Genomic DNA, 12518 nt, shown 5'->3' with positions numbered 1-12518 from the left:
ACCCGCACATAATAAAATATATTATTTTATTACATACCGAGATATGTTTAAATGACGTGTAGCTTTACCCTTCGATTTTATCAAATACTGTAGTTTGCATTATATTGGTTATTTTATTAAATTATTCATTTTTTAAATTCCTTTAATTGATACGATTATACTAATAAAAGATAAGTAACAAATGTTTATATTTTAATTTAATATATATTGATGTAATAATTGAACATACATTTATGAATACCGATGTATATTTTAGTAATAAATTATTCAACTCGAAAATATTTTTGATTTTTCAAATTCAATGCATTTTTATAGAATAATTTTTAATACGTATGCATAAAATTCGTTTTTTCATAAAATAGTGTAAAAAGTTTATGAACAAAGTAGACTGTTTATGTAGGGTAGACTAACTAGACTCAACGTATTATGTGTAAATAATATAATAGTAACATATTATCACTATATGGGTCTAATAGAAAATTTCAATAGTCATTATTCTTTAGGAATACTTAATAATTAATAACTAATGTTTAATAAGAAAACAAATGTAAAAATCAAAAATAGACCTATTTTAAACACCAAAATTATTATTTATAATATTATATCATTAATGATAGGTATACCGATACAAATTTGATGAATAAAAAAATAAGAAATTTGTTATTTACATTACTGCTATGACTATCAACACATTAAAAATTAAAAACGAAAAGTCGATACATATTTATTAAATTATATTTGTATAATTGTATTTATAATAATACATACTTACATTATACTATTATATCCGTATATAATTTATGTATAGCTCTATACAATAATGAATTGCGGAACAAAATTTCCAGGGAATATAAAATCTTTGGAATACAGTACTCCTACAACCATATAAAAATGATTGAATAAAAATGCTTTAAACACTAACATTCCTTAAAATATTAATAATTGATAACAAAAATATCAGTAGCAGAATATAATGTTATTCGAAAAAATTGTATTTAGATCACATTTTATTAGAATGTTTTGTTTTACAATTATTCATATAGTTTAAAAATATTATTATTCGATTAAAAAAATAATTCAATTAATTTTTATTTTTAACACATAATTTCGAATATTTATTGATTGTTTTATTTAATTAAAGATTAATCATATATTATGATTAGTAACTTTAAATTAGCAAATATTAAAAATACAACAGTTAGCCAAATGCATAAATAATATAAACAAAGCATATATATAACTATAGAAAAAGTATATTATTATAAATTATAATATTTTTATAATTATTTTGTAATAGTGATTACGACAAAAAAAAAATTGTAGTAAATATTAAGTAATAAAAACAAAAATAAAATTATACATTTATAACAAACATCAATATACAATATACTACAGGATTCAAAAATGTTTATTTTTTAAATTTGTTGTCTGATAGTTTGTTGTATTTTGTTTTGATTAATTTTAATTATACTATACATTAGTATTAGAACCATGTTTGAAATATTCAATAATTGTAAAAAAAACATTTAAATAATCTTTTGAACGATTTTTTGACTATACTTTTGATTGAATAATTTTATCTAGATAAAATTTTGTCTAACACTGAATTAAGTATCTAGTGGTACATATTATTTTAAATTTTACTTTAAATCTACGGTAATAAAAAGATTAAATAATAAAAATAAAATAAAATTATTACCTACTTCAATAGTTAATCTACTGTCAAAAAAATACAAATGTATAAAATATTTCGATTGGTCAATACTCAATACATTAAATAAAGAATAAAATAATAATTAAACAATAGTTAATTATTACACCGTTTTCTAATATTGTTTGATTTTTTCGTAGGGAATTTTATTCCGTTTACCTTGTATAATATAATAAAATTATAATAAGTCATAATTAAATGTAATATTTTATATCGTTATAATTTACATTTATTAGTTAGATTTTTAATTTAATACTTACAATATTATTGCTATAAAATATGTTAAAGTTAAATAATTGTATTATAATATTTAGAAATTAATATTGGATTAGAATATAAAATAGTTTCATTTGTATCGATTTTTAGATTTCAATAGATTTTAGTTGCTCAATTATTAAAATCATATTAGATTAATATAATTAATTGTAATAAATATATGTAACGATAATAACATTAATAACCATGTAAATTATAAATGCTTGGTTTTTATGAAACTGTAATATAATAATTCTGGTCAATAGATACTTTTTGAATAGTAAAATGTTGTTAGTCTTTCCCTAAATATCTCTAATATTTTATTTTTATGTTTACGACTGCTGCTGACATTGGCCGTTGAATACTTGAGGACTACCTGTGGTTTTAAATATATTGCGCGTGTGTCACGAGACGAAGAAAAATATTTAGTATTTTTACTGATGTGTCTATCTGCTCTATAATATATGAAATAGACGTAAACATGTTATGGGTTTTTATGTGTTGAAAGCACTTGAATTGGTTATAATTTATAAATAGTAATTATAATTATTTGAAATATTACTATTTATAATTAATGGACTTGGTTAAATCATCGAATTCTCAATTATTATAAAAATAACTTTTCAATTAATGAATGTGATACACTTTTTGACGTATTACAGTATTATTTAAGGCCTAGTTGAATAAGTTTTAGATTCTGAACGGTGTTTTAAATGTATTTAATTTCATAATGATGTGTGTTTTTTATTTATTTATATTTGTAATTAGTTTTAAGAGCATCAGAAATATTTCGATTTTCAACTTTAAAGGTAGTTCCTTGTAGCAAATTGGATCTAGTAAGTAAGTTCTTAGTAGTTTTCAAAATGACCGAGTAATATACACAGTAAAAAAAAATAAGGAAAAATGGTAATTTTTACGTAAAACTAATATTCAACAAAATCGATTTTGATTTTTGGTGTGAATTCAAAAAAAATACAAATAACTTTTAATACTTGAATACATATTATTCCCACTAATTGTTTGTATTTGCATTTTAATTTTATACATGACCAAATCATCAAAATATTTTGATTTTTTTCGAATTTTAAATATTTGTATTTTTTTTTTTTTATGACTAGGTAAAAAATCTTGAAAATTATATGCAAGGTATTAAGGTTCCTTATAAGTTGTTATCACACCTATTTAAAAATATTAAAGATATACATTGGTTTGATTTTTTTAGAAATATTTGAAATTCAAATTTTGACAAAATTCCTCAAAATCACAAAAATTTGCAAATAATTTTGTAGCTAAAAATCTATGAAGTATTTAATTGTTAAAATCAAGGATTGAAAATGTATTACAATATTTCTCATATTATATAGTTCATACTATAACGAAAAATCTAAAAAATATATAAATAGTTTTTTTTATTCTTTATTAAGTTCAAATTTAAACAAGGAATATGAATTTTGATAATTTATTTGAAATTTAAAAATCTTATTCGTGGGTACTTGAAACTATGAACGTGTATCATATTTTTTGACATTTTTTAATGCAGTGTTTTTAGCAAAAATTAATTCAACTTACAGTATTACTAATAATTAAATAAATTACTCTTATAGCAAAATAAATAAAAAATAAATAGTAAATAATAATAATATAGTTATTTACAAAAAAAAAATTTGAGTTATAGTTATAAATACATTTTTATAATCATTTCAATTTTTAAAAATAACATATAATTACATATGTATTACAACTTATATGAAATTTAGATAGTTTATGTATGTGCTACTTTTTACAAAAATAACTTAAAAGTTTGAAGTATTACTGCAATACTGCTTAGTAATCATTAACACATTTATGCGTCCTATGAATTACCATCAAAATAATTGTTAACCAATCATCAGCTTATAAAACGTATAATGAAAAGTATAGTAGATTATTTGCTGAAATAAATTGGTAGTACCTATATATTTTAATCAAAATTATATTTTTTGTGAAAATTTTATTTTATTCATTTAAATATTATTGCTAAATAAATTCATAACATATTAAAACAAATAATATTTTTACTAAAAATAATGTGTCGTTCTACGGTTTTACTAAAAAAGTTTATTAAGGTATCGAATAATTTTACATGAGAAATAATACTTTAAATACAGCATTGAATTATCAATACGTGAACCTTTTATTAACATGCATATTGCGTAATATATGCTGCGTAATATATATTACGTGCTATTATTCTGACCCTTCTGTTTGCATTTACTAATAAAATGCAGAAGATTCTTTAAATATGGGAAGCTCAAAAATCTATTCATTTTCGGGGAAAAAATCTGTATAAAATGAAATCGTTCATGTTTTAAAAATGTACCCCAAATAATTCGATGACAAGTTTAAAAATTTATGGACTTTTCGCTGTTTTACATAAAAAGGCTCAATTGTTTGACCTCTGACATGTCCGGTCGATTAATGGGTTTTGGACAATAGGACTTCCGAATTTTTATTTCTTTTGCCGGACGGGTCACACGGCTGCTGGACTCTGTACATTTTAGGGGTCAATGTCGTACCACTGTTTTATACAGCTGCCCTTTGACACCCTTTAACCCCCTTTTGACCATCTAAATTGACCCCCGTTGGTGTAATAATAATAGCAATTTACAAATAAAAATACCAACTGTTTTTTTTCTTTTCAAAAAAGAGGGAAAATCTGAACAAAATCTAGTGGGATAAATTTTGAAAAAAAGAAAATTACCGTGACTATAGCAGCAACCGATAATAGGTAGATCAAACCTAGAAAAATTATCTACTATAAAGGTATTATAGTATTATATACAAATATAAATATTTTGATTTGTTTGTTTAATTAATTATTACTATACTGATTAATTTTGAATAAAAAAATAATAACTTTTCTTTTGTTTAAAAAGACATTGGATCATTAACATTTATAGTGTACCTAGACATTTTCGTGTAGCCATAAATATAACAAGTATTCATTTTAAACTTTTAAGTTCAGTTCCAACAACTATTTAAAAGAAATTGAAAGGATAATTTTTTTTCCAATATCACTCTTACCATTTCTCAATAAACAGATTAACCATCTAAGACAATACTACTATATTACCATTGGTCCTTTGACCATATCATTGTAATATACCTATAACAAAAAAAAAAAATTTATATTATTTCAAAAATTAAAATCATGAATATCATGATTTATGATACGACATAATATTGTCAATTATAAATATATTATAACTGATTAGCATGATTATAACTGATTTTTTTTTTTTTTTTTAATGTAACGTTTATAGTTAATTTAGTATAAAATAATAAAGTACATACATTGTATGTATTATTATACAACATACTTATGTCACTTTTATTATACGTAATAATAATTTCAACTTAAACTTAGAAATATGAATTTTGTTCACATTGAGGAATCATGTTCTAATTTATATGAATGAGTAACATTTACGTGTTGTTCAAAAATTAAGAATATGAATGCGTTCTTTTCTGCAAATACTGTATCATTTGGTCATAGCGGTCAATAACATCATCAAGATATATAACACAGTTATAATTTTATTAAAATTGATAATTATACATTATTATTTTTTTTTTTTTAATTTAAAAATTCATTTTTAACAATAGAGAATGATGTCTTAGAGCATTTTACAAATTTTAGTTAGAAATAATAAGTACCTTAAGACATAATATTCATGAAAAATAAAAAAATATTAACTAGGAGTTGATCAGAGTAGGTAGGTTCTTCGTTTTATTTTACTCGTCACGATACTACGATATAGTGATGAGTTATTTGAAAGAAATGACAAATAAACAATAATAATCGAAAAAAAATGATTTTAAGGCTTTGAGTTGAACTTATAATCTTGATTTATGATTTCGTTTGATGCTGCATGAAACTTTTTAATTATTTTATTTATTTATTTATTATTTTATTTTATTTTTTATCCAAATAAGAATATTTACTGAAAAAAAAAATGTAATAGTTAACATTTCTAATTAATAAATTATTATTCAAAGCAAGGAGTTATATTACATAAGGTTTAGTCAATGCAAATGAAGTGAGCGAGTGCATTAAACTTAATAACTGCATACAACCACCGCCCATCATGATGGACATATAGACAAATAATAGTCTGTATTTTTTTCTTATATATTTTATAATTTATTAATAAGTTTAGGTTATATATTTCATACTTTCAATACTAAACTTAAAGTACTTCAGGTGAAGTATTCAATACGACCATTAAAGTAATAAAATTCGATATATAGAATAAATAAAAGGAAATAATACGTTCTCTGGCAAAAACGTAAGGCAAAAAAATAAAGTATTGAGGGGGAAAGAGGTAGAAATAAATTTAACAATGGTGTTGTGCGAAGGACAGGGGCTTTATACAGGATTCGATCGATCGGTAACGCGCGTTATGTGCACATAGAAGGAGATGAGGAGGTGGTGGAAAAAACCCTATTGTACGTGACAGTGTGTCTTTTATGAAAGGATCGATCGAAAATAACTATTTTTCAGAAGGGTTATGGTTTGTAACAAAATGGCCGGTCCAAATATAACGAACACCCTGGTGTATCCATCCGGTCCTTGTTTTTCTCGGTTTTAAAAAGGGTTTACATTTTTACGTGAACAGCTGCACATGAATATAAAGGACAAATATGCTGAAAATACCCTTTTTTCAGAATATTCATGTTTTTGATGAATTTGCCGATTTTTTCCACACTTCTTGAATATTTATTTTTTACCTTTTATTCTCAATACCATAAACGGTTACTCCCTGTGGTTTGCGGTTCTTATTGAAAATATGTATAATGTATAAAAACGATTCAGTAGTTCTCTTTTTCGATGAATAAATGTTAAACGAAATGTAGGTATTTCTAAAACTCTTGGTAAGCCACCATAACAATTATTTCAAAAGAAATTATTTATATATATATATGTATATAAATACATTATAAATATAATATTAGATTATATATTATTCATAGATGCTCATATTTCAACGAAAATTGTTTTACCTAAGCTTTCCTAATAAATGAAAAATATATAATTTTCAAATAAATGACTGAGTTTTGACATAATATGAATTTGATACTCATTACTGATTTTCATCGAAACTTAAACAATTTTCATAAAATAATATTATTATAAAATTATGATTTAGTGAGAATCGATTGATAAGTGATTACATGTAATTGTTTTATATAGCATTTATAATTTATAGGTTTTGAAAAAATATAATACTGTTGAAAAATATTTGGTAAAACTTAATCTGAAATAAATAGCTATAATATAATATTAAAACTTAGTTTTTGTTCATCGAGTATTTGAAATGTATTACTGCATTTAATTTATATTTGGAGAAAATAATTATCAAGTATTAATGGTGATTTAAAATCGATTAATGAAAAAAAGAATGATAAATTAGATTTTACTACACTATTAGATTAGGCATAGTATTAAATATAAAAAGAAAATTAATTTTAAAATAAATATTAATGAATAGTATTTTACGCACAAATAACTAACAAATTAATTATCATATTCTTTAATTTTTAATTTTATTGATTAGTATTATAAATATAAAAATTATCTTGTTTGAAAAATACAACTATTATCTGCAGTCAACATAATATTTGAAAATTATAAGTATAATCCATTTTTAAATTATTATTATACTACATGGGTCGAAATAAAATGGAAAGACTTTTAAATATTTCGTTAGTTCAACAGGCCCACCACAGATTAATGTTAAGATTTTATATAAACGATGAAATCTCCACCGATACTATATCTATAATATAACAGTAACTGTAGGAGTGTAGGACTGAAATCAATAAAATTAAAATGCTTTGAAATAGGTATATATGTTTAGGAATGTAAATTGATAAGTCTAAAAAAATGAATTATACGCACAGTATCCATATTATTGTGTTTAAATCTTTTCTCGTGGTTAATAAAAACTTTATACAACAATAAAAACAATTTCTGATTAAATCTAATGTAAAAAGTATAAACAATAAATTGCTTATATTTTGTTTTCCTAGACGCAAAAGCTCTATTATACTGTTGATGAGTAAAATACTAAAATGCAATTAATTAGGTTAATTATGTATGTAATTATTTTTACCAACGATTATTTTCTCTTATATATCTGTCCAGACACTGTCCTACAACATTTCATCAGAAGCTGCGATGGCGGTACCGGGTTTCCTTTTCAGTACCGATAATTGTTTCCAACGGATGACTCAGTTTCTCATAAACGTGACCCCAAACGGCCAGATCGCTGCAACTACCCTTATTTTCATTCTAAGGCTGAGGGTGAATTTGGTAGCAATCGGAAGGGGGTACGTAAACGGGGTGTTTGCGTGGACATTCGGGAAAAAATAACGAATGACCATTGGGCATCGGGGTGGTGCGCGGGTGGCGGGGGAGTTGGTTTGAAATATTGCGGTCCCTTTGCACTACCACCGGACCGCGCCACCACAGTCCCCCGCTTGGATATCGTTTTCTTCTCGTTTTTCACTCGGTGCCCCCGAAAAATCATAAATTCCACTCTTCTTTTTTCTCTTCTCGCTCACTTTCCCTCTATATCTCTCTTTCTCTCTCCGGCTGTATTTTTTCCATCAATACTTAATGGCTCGGACAACAAATGTTATTCTGCCATCGTTGCCCCACGCACAAACACATTAAATCCACCGATCGACCGCCGTGAACCCGCGCCCTCCTCGTGTTTGGCGATATGCAATTATCATAATTCCGTCCGTCTCATTTTTTCATTATATATATATGTATACATATAGTGCGTGTGCGCAACACACACACACTGAATATAACTGCTATAGGATACCACTTTCCGGATTTTTCCCCAGCGTTGCACTGCGTGAAGTTAATAAGAAGACGTCTCAACCGCATATGTTGTCTCTGTCTTACAAGTGTGTGTAGCATACCAAATTAACGTTCAGCGGTTGTCATTTCGTTTCATTAGTTTTATTATAAGAGTGAATTTACGTTTAAAGTTAAAAGTAACAACATATTATCCTGTGATTTGTTGGAAATTTTATTTCTATATTTTAATTTTGAATCGAGTTATAATAGTGTGTAAAATATTACAATATTAAAATACTTCAAAATTCGCTTAAAATCAAAATATTGAACAAATTACAGAATATTTTGTTACTTTTAAGTCTATGAATAGATACAATTATTTTCATATTAAAATTTAAAACTAACGAAGCTAAAATACGCATCTGTTAAATGTAAATCTACTATGTTTCACACTTGTAAGTTGGAAACAATACACGCTTATCGTTCTCTGAACAAGATATTGAACAGAAGTATAAAAATATACAATATAATACAAAGCATAATACCTACATACATGACACATATTATGTGTATAAACTTTAATATTTTCTCAATACATTAATATAGAATTCTAACAGACTAATTTAACTGGAAGTCTAGAGAATATATTCTACAAAATGATTTTTACCATCTAATATCTATCGAATTAAAAACATCTATGAGACAATTCTGTATATTTTTCAGTATGCTACAGCAAGACGCATTTATTAATCTCGTAATTTATTTACATTCTTGATTACATTATTTTATTGGTTTAATTCATAAACAAATCAAAATGATTTACAAAACATAATAAATTCCATATAATTTAAATATACACATTTATACAAATTTTGGCTTTTGTTCACTTATTCGACAATCGCTCATACTAAAATAAAGTCTGTATTGACAAACAAATATGAAACAATTTATAAAAGTTACTTTAAGATGATATTAATAGTTTTATATTCTGTTTAAGATCAACATTGTACGTGACTAAATACAAGCTTAAATTAAGATATCTTTATATGGACGGATATGTGGTCATGGCTTCTTATTATTGGGAGGAAAAAAAGTTCTGTTTTTATCCTAATGACCCTGTTTGAACATAAGCTATAATTATGGCTTCATAAGCGTACATATAACTTATTGAAATAATATCAGTTATTTTCTCATTGATTAATTATAATTAGATATATTATGTAAAACTATTTGATATTAAAACTCTCATTACATTTAAAATAAAATAGTAAAATGTTACTTTTTAAAAATAATTTAGCTTAATAGTTTGAATAGTTTATTATTATTGCAAACAATATCTAGCTACTTAAAATATTACATATACTATAATAGCACAAAACTTACACTTAAAAAAATATATGCTTATTTTTATATAGGTAATACTACTAATATCATATTAATAATTAGAATAAAATAATATAATTTAAAAGTTTGAATTTGCAACAAAATATAAATATTTTAACAACATTAATAGGTAAGTACATTTGTTTTTATTTATCAAACAACTAAATTATATATAAAAATAAAAATTCCGTATTTTTTTAACAAAATTGTTCATATATTCCTTCTCATTTCTTTGCACTACTCCATAAGGATGTGTGTTTGTTTCAGATATAACTATCGTAACTCTAGGTACATGTCTATATGTTTTAATATACATATATGGATACTCATATAAACATTTATGTTTAAAATTGTGCTTAGGTAATTAATTTTAATCAAATGTCTAAAATTAAAATAATGATAAAAATATTTTCAACAATTATTATGTTGTTATTGTTGACACTTGTCATCTTCCGAGGAAAAAAATATACTAATATCAAAGAAAATTTTCAAAAACATAATCTGGACATGGTAGGTTCAAACTTTCGTCTTTCCATTTAGAAGAATATATACAATCATAATTTTTTTTTCTTTGGTTTGCTTATATCAATTATATTTTTCATCATAAAAAGTACAAATTATCACCTAATAAACTTAAAGCCTTTTAAATACTGGTTAAATAATTTAATAACTTGTGTCAAAAGCGGTATTATGTATCATGTTTTCAAAAAAAAATAAAACAATTCTATGCCTGGTGTAAATAAATAACGTAAGTATATTAGGTATTTAAATCATCGTTCAAATTATATTTAAATTTAAACGCTTGCAGGTTTCGTTAGTGTTTAAATTTGGCTATGTTATCTAATAATCTAGCCAAGTTCAAGATACACTAATGACTAATGGATACTAAAACAACATTTTCCATTACTAAAATATTAATAATACTCTAATTTTGACTTTGTTATATGATATAAGATATATCCATTAAAAGGTTGGTCTTCCTTGATCTATATAGACATATAGTATTTTATAATACAGGTGCATTATACATTGTAATACCAATACATATACAGTACATCATTACTTATATATTCGTATAAAGTAAAAGTATTGATTTAACGAACTTTACCTATAACTCATTATAAATTATAAAATATATACTCTTAATCAGTTTTAATCATACATTTTAACGAAACAAACCAAAACATTTTAGTATCCACGCATTAAGGGGAAGATTTTCAAATTTGTTTCAAAGAAATAGGTTTATTGTAAAATGAATAGTTTTATAAACTCCAATAAAGTACTAAGCAATAAATTATTACGCGATTATAAATACACAGGGTGTGGTAAGTTTCTATCCAAGATTGAAGATAATAATACGTACCTATAGTATTATTATATGTATATAGGTTTAATAGTAATTTGTTATTTTATATTTTTTGTTTAATATTTATTAATATATCATAATTTGTTAGTTAAACAATCAAAAACATATTTCCCTCGAAATTTTTATTTAACTGGAGTAGCTGATATGGATGTAGATTTATAGTTAAAAATTATTTTTGTTGCAATTTAGAAAAAATATTCTTTAAGGCACGAATACTTGGATGTTATTTTATCATTATTGTTGTTATTTGTTAAGCGAAAATCTTTTTTCATTTTATGAATTATTTTTCTGATTTTAGAGTTGAAGCTTACTTTAAATATTATACAAGATAAACAAAAATGTATGACTAAATACTTAACAACATTTTAATATATAAAATTTTAGCTACATAATAATAATTAAAAAGTTTAATAACCATTTATAGATAATAGCGTACAATTTTACTATTGTTTATTTTGAAGAGGTCTTTTTAAATAGAATTATTATCTTATTTTTATAAAAACTTGCATACTCATTTAATTTAATTTTCGAGTACTTTTTTAAGATATAAAAATCAAATTTCTAATAAGTAACAGTCTACTTTACTACTCTTTACTCAATCCGCCACAAGTAGTACCCAAACAGGTTTAGATACACCAACGAAGCTAACATGGTTCAGTTAAAGGTTATTAAGTATAAATTTCGTTAAATATTTCGTATTTTATACTTATCTATTTACATATTACATATATATTGATAATAATAATAATTAAGTACCTGTAATTATGAGCTGTAGAAAATATATTTATATCACGTAAATCGTTATAGAGGTAATTATTTTTGAAACTGTTATATCGATTATATAATCTAGTACAGTAACTTGAGTAACAAATTATTTGATCATCAAGACTACTTTAAGACTAATAAATAATTAACTAAGGCTACTTTAAGACTAATAAATAATTAACTAA

This window comes from Melanaphis sacchari, unplaced genomic scaffold (genome assembly GCF_002803265.2).
Source record: "Melanaphis sacchari strain LSU unplaced genomic scaffold, SCAv2.0 Contig10_pilon_pilon, whole genome shotgun sequence".
NCBI classification, from domain to species: Eukaryota; Metazoa; Arthropoda; class Insecta; order Hemiptera; family Aphididae; genus Melanaphis; species Melanaphis sacchari.
The sequence above is the reverse complement of the archived record's forward strand: the minus strand, read 5'-3'. Positions refer to the sequence as shown.